General features: G+C 41.6%; 1 pseudogene; it reads right to left on the bottom strand.

Moving 5' to 3' along the window:
• Nucleotides 1-886: 886 nt before the first annotated feature.
• Nucleotides 887-10,139, bottom strand: LOC114636221 (annotated as a pseudogene).
• Nucleotides 10,140-13,868: the final 3,729 nt, after the last annotated feature.

The raw sequence follows: 13,868 nt of genomic DNA, 5'->3' as shown, positions 1-13,868 counted from the left end.
GTAAGGACTGCACCCACAATGCTTCATATATATCAGTAATAGAGTAAAGACTGCACCCACAATGCTTCACATTTGATGACCAAATATCCACTACTCAAATATATCATTCTGCTGAGCTAGTGCACATGGCTTGGGTCCTTATTTCAATATGGTTCTTTGTTTCTAACATGATGGTTTTATTAATATAAGAAACAGTTTTAAAATGAAGCGAGCCGGGCGGTGGTGGCGCACGCCTTTAATCCCAGCACTTGGGAGGCAGAGGCAGGTGGATTTCTGAGTTCGAGGCCAGCCTCGTCTACAGAGTGAGTTCCAGGACAGCCAGGGCTACCCAGAGAAACTCTGTCTCGAAAAACCTAAAATGAAATGAAATAGATTCGTTCTTCTGGAACCAAATGTAACTGAGAATGTGTTCTGTCGACATTTCCTGGGGAGACAAACACTAATGCCCATTCACCTCAGGTTGGCACCAATGTAGATCATTTCACGAAAGTCCAACTTGGTGAGAAATTTGAGCTTGTGGAGCTTTGTACATACCCAGGAGAGACATTATTACAGGAGCTTGGGTAACCCCCCTGGGAATAACAATAGTAACTATACCATGGCTCAGACCTCAGATTCAGGGCACCCAAAGGACCAAATTATGACATGGTGACATTTTTATTTCTATGAACATTTATATTTATAAAAGAAACTTATCAAGCACTGCAACATTTAAACACACTGGTTGAACACATTGGTGGAGAAGTTACAGTTAGAAGAAGTCTCTACAGGGCAGTGGCACTTGGGAGGCAGAGGCAGGCGGATTTCTGAGTTCTAGACCAGCCTGGTCTACAGAGTGAGTTCCAGGACAGCCAGAACTACACAGAGAAACCCTGTCTCGAAAAACAAAACAAAAACAGAGAGAGAGAGAGAGAGAGAGAGAGAGAGAGAGAGAGAGAGAGAGAGAGAGAGAGAGAGAGAGAAAGTCTCTACTGTTCTCTGTTAACACTCTTAGCATTTGTGCAAATAATTCACTTAATCGTATGGAGTCATTAGGTCTGAATTGTTAACAAAAACTTACTTCACTCCACACACTTATGGAGCTTGTACTAAGAATGAATCATTTGATGTCTTTTAAACACTAAAAATGTGTAAACTTTTAAAAGCTAAAGAAGTGTAAACCTTTTATGATATTTGTAGGATTTCTCTCCAGTATGAACTGTCTTGTGTCAAGTAAGGCTATAAAGATTAACAAAAGCTTTGCCACATTCCCCACACTTGTGTGGATTGTCTTCAGAGTGAATATTTTGATGTCTTTTAAGGTCTGAAGAATAGGTAAAGACTTTGCCACATTCTTGACATGTGTAGTTTCTCTCCTGTGTGAACTGCCTTATGCCTTATGTCTTATGATTGATTATGAAAGGCTTTGTGACATTCTTGACACTTGTATGGTTTGTCTCCAGTATGAATGATTTGGTGTTTCTTAAGGTCTACAGTAGAGAAAAACATTTTGTCACATTTTTCACATTTGTAAGACTTCTCGCAAGTGTGACGTAATTTGAGCAGAGGAGGTATGAGGGTAAACAAAAGGTTTTTCCACATTCCTCACATTTATGTGGTTTCTCTCCAGCATGAGATCACTTGTGTACAGAAAGTTCTGCATGAGTACAAAAGATCTCACCACACACGCCATGTACATAGGATTTCTCTCCAGTATGAATTCTTTCATGTCTCTTTAGCTTTGAAGGATAGGCAAACTTTTTGCCACACTCTTCACATTTGTGTGGCTTCTCTCCAGTGTGAACTACTTTGTGCTGAATCAGGGAAGAACTAGTAGAAAAGGCTTTCCCACAGACTTCACACTTGTAACGTTTCTCTTGAAAATGAATTCTTTTATGTTCCTGTAGATCAGAGAGAGAGTAACACACTTGGCCACATCCTTCACATCGGTAAGATTTCCCTCCAATGTGAGCCAACTTATGCCTAATCATGGAATATTTATAAACAAATGCTTTCCCACATTCTTCACACTTGTATGGTTTCTCTCTAGAATGAACAAATTTGTGCTTAGTTAGGGTAGAAAGCTTAGAAAAGACTCTTCCACATTCCCCACACTTATAGGGATTGTCATCAGAGTGGATTCTTTGATGTATTTTAAGTACTGAAGAATAGGAAAAATGTTTCCCACACTTGTCACACTTGTAGGGTTTCTCTCCACAACGAACATTTTGATGTTTCTTAAGGAACAAAGATTCAGAAAAAGCTTTGTCACACTTGTAGAATTTCTCTCCAGAATGAATTCTTTGATGTTGCTTGAGCATTGAAGGATAGTAAAATGACCTGCCACATTCTTCACACTTGTAGGTTTTCTCTCTAGAATGATATCTCTGATGTTGTTTGAGCATTGAAGGATAGCAAAACGATTTGCCACAGTCTTCACACTTGTAGGGTTTTTTATCAGTATGGGTTTTCTTGTGTATAAAAAGTGATGAGCTACTAGTAAAGGCCTTTTGACACTCCTCACATTCGTAGGGTTTGTCTCCAGTATGACGTCTCACGTGTATGGAAAGTGCTTTATGAGAACTCAGGGCCTTACCACATTCTCCACACTCGTAGGGTTTGTCTCCAGTATGACGTCTCACGTGTATGGAAAGTGCTTTATGAGAACTCAGGGCCTTACCACATTCTCCACACTTGTAGGGTTTCTTTCCTACATGAATTCTCCCTCGTTTAATAAGGAGTGATTTACAAATAGTGGTCTTGCTGTAGTAGTTAGGATCATTGGGTGTTATTCCTGTTGAGCCAAAGTTGAGATATGAACAAAGGTTAAGAAATAATTTTTATACTTATATGGATTATTTTTTAAAACGAAGACATTGTCTTATATATATTTAACCATAAATAAAAATCTGCAGTATATTTCAATGCCTGTAAGCGCTGAGCAAAATTCACAAATAGAGTAGGTGCAAAGAATGTGTACTTTTACTGGAGTAAGAGCACAGTCAAACAGAACATAGAAATAATGGCATATTATTCAAAGTTAAATAGCCAAGTAAGTTGTACGGGCAGTTTACTACCAGAAATAAGCCTTTCAAGCAATAGAGATATTAGAAGGACACACACCGGGAAAGCATAAAGTAGCCAAGCCTGAAAAAGAAAAAGTTAATTGTGATTGTGTGAGACTGGATGAACAACAAACTTATCCTAAGTATAGAGTTTTATTTTGGAAGGTAGGAAAGATATGTTGCATACCAAGTAGACTGTCCACATCAAGACTAAACCATATAGCCTAGGGATTTTGGACAGTATTTTATGTTTTCTATTGATGACTGGAAAATATATACTTGAGAGATATCAAAGCATTATAATAAATATCAAGTTCATCCAGGAATAACAAATTTTGCTCAACATATGTGTCAATGAATAGATATCTCAATTACTGTTTGACTGTTTTTGGTTTTCTTTATACAGGGTTTCTCTTTATCCCTGGCTGTCCAGTTAATTGCTATGTATATGAGGCTGGCCTTGAACTCAGAGATCCACCTACTTCCACCTCTCAAGTGCTGGAATTAATGGAATGGGGCACCAGACTTGGCAATAAAATTACCTATTTCTAAGACTAATTCATTGACAAGATTAAATAACCACTGACCAAGGAGTGGAGAGTGACAACAAACAGGACATGGAAATGGAAGAGCCCTGTTTACCCATGAAGGGAAAAGTCACAGAAGCAAAGCTTACAGATATTTTTAGCTTACACTCTCCTTAAATGTCCTATCAATGTATTTTACCCATCCACCAAAATATATAGGGTGAGGATACCAGGTGATGATAGCCAATGCACACTTAGAAACAAGGATGCAGAAGATCAAAGGACAAAGGAAAAAATCTTGAATCCACAAAATTCTGAAAGCTTATTGATGAGATATTAAACACACACACCTAGACTCATAGTTTAATTTTTGAATTATATATCCACAAAATGCATGCATTCTAAATCCTTATTACTGAGTATGTGATAGGAAAATATTTTAGAAAAGTTTTGTCCTTCACCAAGAAGTCTGGGGATGAGTTTCATTAACATATGTGTAAGTGATTTCAGACACACTTAAGTGTGATGTTAATTTCTTACAATGATTTCATACCTAGGTCTGCAGAAAAGGATGCAAACATTCAGATGAGTAGGAAGACTGTCACCACCCAGTGAGACTCCCTTTGGCCTGAGTTTTATCCAATGGCTCACCCAAACTAAGCAATATTGCTGAGAGAATGTTGTCCTGCACCCTCCACACCTGGAGCTGAGGAAGATCCACTGTTTGAATTGTTTGAATAGATAGAATTAAAACTTTTGAAATTATAGGTCACTACCCTGCCTCTGATGAGACTCAATTGTGAGTTTGGCTTTTAAAGTCAATTAAATCAGACCCAGAGGGTACTGGAGTAACCAATGTATTTGCTGACACCAAAATACAACCTAGTCCTTCTGGTCCTCCAAGGAGGTATTTTTTGTCTGTTTTTTAGCTCACTGAAAACCTGGTTCTGGAGATAGGATGTGCCCCACCCACTTCAAGCTCAAGCAAAATAGACTCAGGTTTCTCCCACAGCCTCTGTCCTCGGTCACACTGGATCCCTGAGTCTGTGACAGGTAGAAGGGCAACAACAGGACAGCCTGGAGAAAGGCTCCATGTGCTTGAGAACAGCTAAGAAGTGAACTGTTTCCAGGAGAGGCTGCTATTATTGACCTCATGGTAGAAGTTTCTGTAGAATAAGAACAACTAATGGGCAGCACAAATACCATTGGAAGAACAGTGAGTAGCCAGGCTGCCCAGGCTCAGCCTCCTGCCAGGACTTCCGGTAGGAAGCACACATTCACTGATGACCTGTACAAGTTGGTAGACAACTGGGCCTGAGATACCATGAGTCTTTCAGTCAGGAAAGGCAGCAAAGGACACATGAAGTATGAGGGCCCTGGAATGGCAAGGAAGTTCTCTGCTCCTGGGCAGCTGTGTATTTCCATGACCTCAAAGCTGGGTGGCTCTCCCCCCATCTCTGCAGCATCTGCTACCTCTCTAGGTCACTGCACTAAGTCCCTGTGTCCCCACAGCAGTGTGGTTTTCCAGCTGCCCCATTTGACACACAGTGGAGAGGAACAGGTGGTCCAGCACCACAGCCACTTGGCCAGTTCCAACCTGTAGGAACTGCATCTTTGAAAAAGTTCCACATCACCAATCTGCAGAAGTCCATCAGCAACCCCCCAGGTTCTAACCTATGGACCACCTAGTTAGCCGCAAGGATGTTAACTGAGTAGATTTGGGGGCAGAAAATCGAATGCTGGGGGTTGGGGGGAGTTGGGAAGTAGCCTATATACTAACTACTAGTGCTGGTTTGAACTGGTTATTTCTTGCCAGAAGGAAATGTTTTTAATACCATTTTGAGACCTCAGAATGGAGAACCACCTTCCTTGTCCATTTGCTGGAGTTTTAAAAAGAAGGAAAGAACAGCTTTCTGGTGGAGGGGCTGCCTGAGATTGCTTTTCTGTTTTTGTATCTACCAGTAAGGCCTAGGGCTAAAAGACAGCCTTGTTACCAGATATCCCAAAGAGCTCAATGTAAGCCAAACCCCATGTGTGTCTGTGTGGATAGAGCTCTTAATCTTGAAGTGTACCCCAAATTCCTTATCCCTCAGCAATGCAGACCTCAAGACAAAAAGGTTCTCTCCCACTCTGATCCCTACCACCACTTTTTTTTTTTTCCTTTTACAACCTAGGAAAAAACACCAAGGGACTGGGGTTGCAACCCTTTCTTACATAGGTCATTGATGCTTTAAGCAAAAGATATTAGCAGTTTTGACTGCAGCATTAACTATTAGGGAAAGCAATGGCATTTCTGGCAGACATGTAACTTTGCCATCAGTTTTGATGGGGAAACACTGTGAATTTAAATGTTGTTAGACAACATTAGTTTTAAGAGTAAAATTTGAAAGGTTTAAAAGGTTCACACACAACCCAGCTCTGTCCTTTACTTATTAATTGCTAATGATGAATCACCTAATAAGTGATTAAATATAATCAATGTGCCCAAATTATATTTGTATTCATGCTAAATACAAATGCAATTCATTTATAGAGATAATATTGGACCAAGTGAGTAATATCTATGTTCCAGTATACACTCCTCTGGTCATGTCAAAATTTAGCCTCAAACAGGGAACTCAAACAAATTTAAAGTCACCTTACAGTTTGCTCAATATGGAATAAAAATCAAAATCCCATGTAGTATAAAAACTAGTTATTGAAATTGAATGCTTGAGTGAAGTCAGCTAAACCTACACTGAGCTTGCATGGTAGGACACATCCAGGGTAGGTGAGCGGGGTTACTGTCAGCACACTGTCCAATGGGACACAGACCTACAGAGTAAAAGGCACGCTCGCCTCATCACGGGATAAGGATGCACGGGGAAGAGGACTTGCCAGCATCTGCTGCTCCTGTCTCCCTCTGGCCTGTAAGACAGAGCAGGAACTCCTCCTACTCCTTATGTGCAGGGAAGAGGAATCACTCCTCGTGTTTCACAAGACAGGGGGATGGATCCTCTCACGCTGAGGAGGATCTTAGACTCGGCAGCCGAAGTCTAAATGTCTCAAGTGGAAGCACTCAGTGGGATTACTCTGATGTCTCCTAAACTGATAACCAAGGATATTGTGTTCAGGGGAACCCCGTACCAACACCTGCCACCCAAATGGTCTGGGAACTACATGCAAGTTCAAATGGCCAGGCTGTGTCCCCTGGTTTTGATTTCTCCTCCTCCAAACAAAGCTAATCCCTGAGCTGAGAGGCCAGTGTCTGACTCTGTAAGCAGTCCTCAGCAGAGTGTGACAAAGTACACTACAGAGGCTCTGCCACAGGGCCAGTCAGCACAGCAGGCTGAGCTGTGGACACTCACGTCAACAAAGGTGCATGTTTCCCATGTGGAGCCACCACAGCCAGGGAAAGAAAGCAATCCAGGCTGAGGAGGAGGAGATGTGGACTGTGAAGGCACACCCAGAACAGTCTCTCTGAGTCACCTTCCAGAGACGACTGGACTGTCTCCTCAGCCCTGCTCCCATTACAGACCGGGACTCCAGTGGATATATTCACACAGGAGACCTAGAGAAAGGACCATGAGATCTCTTCCTCCCGAGGATCGTAGTAATATTAACCATAATAGTTCCTATGAGGATAACCACAATGGCTACCCATGAGTGGACTCTATAAACAAAAGACTTTACTAGCTCTGATGTATCTGGGAACACTAGGTTTGGAAATAGACTTTTCTGAATTTTTTGTAATGGTTTATGACTGTGTATATATCCAAACAAAACCTTGTATACGATATAAATATGTTCCTTTAAAAAACTGGAACTGCTGGGTGGTGGTGGTGCACGCCTTTAATCCCAGCACTTGGAAGGCAGAGGCAGACGGATTTCTCAGTTCTAGGCCAGCCTGGTCTACAGAGTGAGTTCCAGGACAGCCAGGGCTACAAAGAGAAACCCTGTCTGGAAAACCAAAAAACAACAAACAAACAAAAAAAATGGAACCATGAAAGAGGCACACAGTCACTGGTTGCATAACTGGTTTGATGGGGATCCTTGGATGAACACCTAAAAGACTAAAAGACCTCTCATCCTTCTCTTCCTAGGTCTAATGGTCTGGGCCCAGTAATAAACTGATGCTAAAACTTTGCTGAATAAAGAAAATAACCTCTGATAAATTATTGAACCTATTGGCCCAATACAACGCCTTATATAATAAGTCAATGCTGTGATTCTTCCCTGAGATCAGTGAGAAATCACCTGTCCAAAGTGACTCCTGTTAGTCTGACTTTTGTCCAACAGCTCCCCACCCCACCTTGTCCTAATCAACAGAACAGAAACTGTTGAGCCCCCTGCTTCCGCCTGCCCCTGTGTCATGGGAGTGTTGATTTGATTAACCAAGTCATGCTCACTTCAGTACAGAGATCTTTCTGGCATGAGTCTGCCCTTAACCCTAGGAAATAAATGACTCCCAGTCTGACCAGTACTCCATTGCATTTCCTTGAGTGTTACATTACAATAGAGACTCAACAAAAAGAAAACTTTGGAAGTCCCCGTAAATATATGCACAGGTCACTGCAAAATATAAATCCTAAGAGACTTAAACCACCATAAATGTCTGAGAGATGTGAGGAGACTTAGAGAATGATTTCTCATAACACATACTTTGAGGCACATGGGGAAGCCTCGCTTTTTGTTGGACCTTTGGACTTGAACTCTGTCCCCAGACCCCCTTCCTCATTCCTACACACCTGGGTACACAGTGACTGCTGCTCTCTTCACATCCCAAGGTCCTTGTCTTTGCTCCAGAAACTTCACCAAGAATGGCTTAGAGAGACCAAGACCTGTTTGGAGGAAAAGAGGACACGATTGTTTAAGTGTCTTCTTCTCTCTCATTCAGTACAGTGTTTATAAGGACAGAGATGATACAATAAATAATTGCAGACAATTAGTTCCATAAATGGTGACTGACATGTTACAGTACAACACATGAAGGAATGTATAGTATCCTGATTCTGAGTTTCTTTAAAGAGAAAACATTAAAACTGAATTGAGAAACAATTTCATGAACAAGTGTGATCTCCATGCCTGATGCTGGTGCATTTCTAACAGTCCCACAGGAGTGAAGGAGGCATGCTTCCAACACAGACATCTCACACACAGGGAGGAAAACAATGAAATGTGTCTTGGCTGTACAGCAACCTCCCTAATTTTTCTTGAAATGAAGGACATGAAACTCACTGTTGAAATACTCAGTACAGCAAGACACTGTACTGACTGAGGAAGCTACATGTCCATAGTGAGACACGAATTCTCTACAGATGCAATGCTCACCCAGGAACACAAGGTTGCTGTAGTTCTCCAGCATCACGTCCCTGTACAGATTCCACTGAGCAGGCTCCAGACATTCCCACTCTTCTGGAGAGAAATCAATGGCCACATCCCAGAAGGACAGCATTTCCTGAGATAAAGACCAATGAATAATATCACACCTTCAATTAATTAAAAACATAAATACAAATTAAGCCATTAATATAATTAAGTAAAACTATTAATAATATAAATACCACGACCCGTTGGATATGCTATAGCTGAAAAATATAATTGTTGAAAGTATCTAATGTCAGAATTGGTTTTTTCTTTTTCATCTTATTCAATACAGTTCCAGAATGACATATGAGAAAAAAAATCATTGTTTTTTCTTTGTATTAATGTAAAAATATCAGCAATTTATGTGTTGATGGGGAATTTTGTAATAATTGCCCGAGTAAGCTTTTGGATTGTTTTTCTCAGTTTTGATGACCTCACCACCTCAATCCCTACCTCGCACTTAAAAGTCACTTTGATTTGCCTGATGTAATTGTTGTCTCTGAGGCTTACTGCTAAGCTAGGCATAGTCCTGGAAGGTTCTAGCCTCTGTACAAGCTTATCTAGGCCTAGAACATCTTCAGCCTCTGAGACCTGCTGTTGAGTAATTTCACCCTTTCTAGTTCTTTCTGAATCTTGCTGGCTGGTTCAACTCAGCTGTTGTGGCTCAAACTCCTCTCCAGGCTGACTGATTCAGTCTGGCTTCTTTCAGCTTCTCCTGCATTGCTCTGCTTGGCCTCATACTAACTCTGTCAATCTGTTCTAATCTTCTGGCTTCTCATTCTCTGGCCTGTCCTGTCCTCACCTGTGTCTAGCTTGTTTTCTCTCTGCAACCTGTCTCTGTACAACTGTCCCAGGAAAACGGCCTTTTTCTTTTTTTTCTCTTTCCTCTGCCCTGTTCTCTGAAATAGCTTTACTTTCCTCTCTCTTTTCGTCAGAGTCGAGCATATCCTATTCTGTAGAATCTTTCTGATTTATCACTTTGTGTGCCACCCAATGAGACATCACTTTCAAACCTGCATGCTGCTTTCTACAAGCTAACTTTACCTTCATTGTGTGGGATTAAAGGGACTAAGGGCATGTTTGTGTTCCACCCAGAGGGATTTAAGGTGTATGTTAACAGTTGAGTCACACTACAACCAGAAACAGGGTTTTCCAGTAGACAACACAATCTTGAGGTTCACAACGTGACCAAATATTCTGCAATACTCCAGGCTTCTGAAATACACCCCACATAATGCTTACACACTTTGAACCTTTGGGGCACCAGGACTGGGAGCTTCACACTGTTCCAGAGCAATTGGGAACTCCTGAAGCCTTGGCTTTCCCGTGTCATGGGTCAATGGGAAAAACCATTAAGCCTCCAACTTCTGTGAGCTTTAAATTTAACATACTCATAAGGTCAGGTGTTATTCACCTTCCTCTGTCTGAGCATAGTTCCAGGTTCACCCACATGGTTACAACTGACAAGACTATATTTTCCCTGACACATTATTGATTAAAAAACAAGTACATCATTTTCCCATCCATCTTCTCATTGCAACTTCTCTCCTGTCCCCAACACTCCATCACAAATACATATACATGTATTCTTCTCTATTCTTTCATATATACACACATAAATATACAAACATCGACACATAGCTATGCAAATACGAATGGCTGAGTCTCTTCAGTGTCTCCTATATTTGTTATCAGGACTGACCCTTGTTACTGGATGAGTATGAGTGGGCTAATGCCTGGGGCAATCCAGTTCTTCTCTCAGCAGGTCTTAGATGTGCATATTCCACTATCTAGCAGGAGATCCCCCTGCAGGGCACCATGTGCCAGTGTCATTGCTCAGGCAGTCATGTTGTTGGCCTGAGAAGCTTCCTTTTCCTTCCTAGGAGGTACAAACTCACAGCAAGCCTCTGGTTTTGACAGAGTCCTCTGGTCTTCATACTCAAACTGCTCCTGCTGCAGAAATATCCCCTGGTTATTATGTGCAGAAACTGCAGCGTAGACATACCTCTTGGGTCAGATCACAAGATCATACACAGTTCTATGCATTGTTGGTAAGTTTCAGTTTTCTATAATGCACTCTGCAATACAGCCAGAAGCGCTTTGAACAGTAAGAGCTACACTTACCTGTAGTTCTGAGGAACAGTATTCGGAATGCAGTTAGTACTTACGATGCTTTACTAAAATGCCATTAGTATGGCCTCCTCTAAGATACAAACCTAACAAGACACCTGTGGCAGCTTTTAAACATGATAGAACTTCTACTGATGAATGTGGCTTTAAGTCCCATTGGACATCTTCTACTAATGTCAAGATATGAATGGCACTGTGGCATCTTTAGGGATATAACGCCATACAGGACATTGCTGTGGCCCACTGCCATAAGAGCTAAGCGGGACTATTTATCACTTCTCTCCCTTGGAACCTGGTAAAGCACCTTCAATCATTATGAACAACTCGTCCTTCTACAGATCTTCATGTCAGATCCAGCTGCAATCCCCCGAGTCTTGCATCTGAAATGCAAGGTACTTTCACCACTGGGAGGAGGGAATATCAATTGTCACAAGACTCTATAGGACAACTGAAGCATTTAAAGAATGACTTTAAAGAACTACGGCAGAGAAAATAGTCTTTTGTCTAATGAGCAGAGTTCATCAGCATTGAAGAGGCCAGGATGTCTCCAAAACACCCGCAGAATGAAGCACTCTGCTGAATAGAAGTTTTTCAAGGGAAAAGAGATGGAAATGTCTTGAAAGCGTCTTGAAAGCATCTTGAAAGCTAGTAGAGAAGGATCCTGTCTTTACAAGGAAGTGAGAAAAAGCAGATTACACTCTTTTTAACTGTAGGATCACCAAGTATGTGGGGGAAAACAGCAATGTAGAAAATGGCAAGAGACCAGAGCAGAGCAAAGATGAAAACTACTTTCTGTGAGAGAAACAGAGCATGTTCACAATGGAGAACTAACTGCCAGGATCCCTCCCTGTGGTGCCCAGCCCTGCCTTCCTCCATTCTACATGGACAAGTGTCTGCCGTCTGGAGGACACCCTCCTGTGAGACGCTGTGGATGGAGGTCGGTGGACCTGTAAACACGATACCACTTAGTAGGGATTTTAGCCAACACAATTAACAGCAAACACTTGAGGGGAATTGCAGACTTGCAAAATCCACTTTCGATGGGGAAGAAATACAAATACTGTCTGACCAGAGGCAGGAAGTAACACTGTCACTCATTAACAATTGCTACATATTCTTACACTAACCTAGAGGTCGATATTTACATTCCACTTGGATGGAAGGCAGTCCTAGAGGAAGGCCAGAGCAACAGAGTGGATAGAGCAGATGTATTAAGAACACTTACATCTCCGTCAGTTTCCCTCAGAGATATCTCTTCAGAGAGCCTGGCAGAACTAATGATTATGTTACACACGATTGAGTGTTTCATATATTTGAACATCAGCAGATTACAAAAACAGCTCCAGGGAAAGGTCTCACGGGAACAACCTTGGGTTCCTGTTCTCTCAGAACCCATTGGCGGATCCTTATATAAGTCAACAAACCAACTGATTAATTTTAGACCGAAAGTCCCTGAAACATTTGGTGGGCCCCATGTGGGGGTGGGGGTGTGTTCAGAGGAGGTTAAGTCAAACATCACGGGAACAGATGGGTTAAGTCAAACATCACTTGTTCTCAGGGATTTGTCCTTGTGCCTCCTCCCCATCCCTTACAGTCAGCCAACTCCGGAACACTCAATTAACCTTTGTTTCTCCAGCTCTGCATTCTTTGTGATGGCCTTGGGCTAGTGAATCTGCCTTCTTAACTACTTGTGCTTATGAATCAAGGCTTTCTGCTACATTATTTTTAAGATTTCTTCTTCACTTGCATAAAGGTGGCATGATACAATCATTAATTTTTGCTTGAAATCTTGCAATTATATGACTCAGAAAATGGAATGAAATGTGAAAAACATGAAGGTCCAAATGTAGTGGTCTTTTCTTTTTCCCTTTTTTGAAATATGGATTATATAATGAGAATTTTAATTTTAAAATAAATACCACATTTGATCCATACATTAGGCCTCTAGCTATATTTTTGGATTTTCATAGTCTGTATGTTGTTTATGAGTCTTCTTACAGCACCAGGAAGTAGAGTGTGTTCAGTAAAGAGTAAAGAGGGACTTGTACTCTGATGACTGTTTTTACATAGATGCTGGAAAGAAGAGAACTATGGACTATAGAATATGAAACAGTCAGCCAGGCAAGCAGACACAGCTTTTAACTCATGTCACCTTGAAAAGGAATTTTAGGTTAGTTGGGATCAATTGTATGGCAGAGGACCTTGGTTCAGATACGGGTAGTTAAAATTGCAGGTCAGCTAGCTTGCTAACCCAAGGCCGTAGCAGGGGATGCAGAGCTGGAGAAACAAAGGTCAATTGAGTGTTCCGGGAATCTGTTCCCATGGTGTTTGACTTAGCCTCCTCTGGAAAAACTCCCACGAGAGGTCCCAAGGACTTGCAAATTAAATTCAGCCAGATGGCCTGTTGGCTCAGATAAATATTCACACTGGGTTCCAAGGACACAGGGACCAGAGACTGTTCTCCTGAGATTAGTCAAACCTCTGCCCGGGATCTGCTTACACACACTGCAGACATTTGAAACAACCTTATTTGACAGTGACTATGGAAGACACTATGAAGACAGACACTTGCATAACAGAAAAGGACAATGTGAGGAGGATCTGCAGTGCACAGGTTTATTCCTTGCAAACGTGTTTGACAGCTGTTCCAGTCTTTTCTAAGTTCTCTTCATGGCCTCTGACGTATTCACATACATCAGCAGGATCTGAATGTCATCACACAGCACGACCTCTCTCCAGTTTTCTAACACAGCAAGGTTCACGCATGAGTAACGACAAGAAACTCCTTCCCTCATGTCCACCAAGTATGTTTAACTGTTTT

This window comes from Grammomys surdaster, unplaced genomic scaffold (assembly GCF_004785775.1).
Source record: "Grammomys surdaster isolate TR1022 unplaced genomic scaffold, NIH_TR_1.0 123012, whole genome shotgun sequence".
Classification (NCBI taxonomy): Eukaryota; Metazoa; Chordata; class Mammalia; order Rodentia; family Muridae; genus Grammomys; species Grammomys surdaster.
The sequence above is the reverse complement of the archived record's forward strand: the minus strand, read 5'-3'. Positions and strand labels throughout refer to the sequence as shown.